The sequence below is a fragment of the Meleagris gallopavo genome, chromosome 1 (assembly GCF_905368555.1).
Source record: "Meleagris gallopavo chromosome 1, MGAL_WU_HG_1.1, whole genome shotgun sequence".
Classification (NCBI taxonomy): domain Eukaryota; kingdom Metazoa; phylum Chordata; class Aves; order Galliformes; family Phasianidae; genus Meleagris; species Meleagris gallopavo.
In genome coordinates, this window is record NC_139404.1 from 144,004,274 (window position 1) to 144,005,369 (window position 1,096).

Below are 1,096 nucleotides of genomic sequence, written 5' to 3' on the forward strand. Positions count from 1 at the left end.
CCAATAATATTTTTGTGTGGTTATCAGAGGAATGTAATAATTAATCTTTTAATCATTCTGAAGATTGTGTGAAATCATAATATCTCATCTTTTCCAGCCTCAACCTGCCATTCTTGATCTGAATTACAAACAATAAGAAAGGAGATGATTTAATGAGCAACTTTGTCATGTTGCCATTTCGCCTTAGTCAAAGGCAAATGTCTACTTTCACCTCTAAACTGAAATGGAATAGACTTACGTTTCAACTATGCTCACATCTGAGGCAAACATGAATGAAAAGTTAGGACTGTTTTGAAGCTAGAACACTGGTGTCTTCACGTTTTCATAGAGGCATAATTAGATGCATACCATTAAGAAGAAACGAACACTAATTTACCTGAAAATAAAATCAGTGTTGTGAAGAGACACACGTTCATGGGAAGAAGGCTAAAATATGACAAATAATTAAAGAAAATCCAAGAAAGACAGCAGTCACAACGGTAATAGGTATGTTCTTATTATGAAGGAAAATGTCAGCATGATCTAATCATACTCAATAAATAGGCACTTCAATAAAGTATATATTTACACTGTTTTTCTGAATGCAAGGGCATCACAAAGTAGTATGGCTTTATTACAATGGATGGAAGATGGCAACTACTTAAAACTCAGTGCCAACATGGATTATAACAAATCCAGTGAGTATTTTGTTTTTCAATTATTCATAGAAAATTTAATCCTGATTAAGTATCCTTGGGCAGGAATTCATGGGTAGTTGATGACTGAAACCAACATTTATACGAAATGCTTCTGTTAATTTAATCTGTGTATATGGCTTAATTATGATTGAATCCTCAATGTAAGAGAAATGAATTATATCAGGATTAAAATTCTAGTGCCACATCACCCATTTCTTTTTCTTGGCTTTTTTTTTTTTTTTTTTTTTTTTTTTTTAAATGTGAGCCTGCTGTTTTAATTACCTTTATGATGCTGTATCTTCTTAAGCCTCAAATATTGTTTAAATCTTCACTACTAGGTGAAATTTTCAGTTACATTTACTTCAAAAGAGGAAAACACAAACTCTGTTCCCATCCTCATCACACTTCTAACCAATATG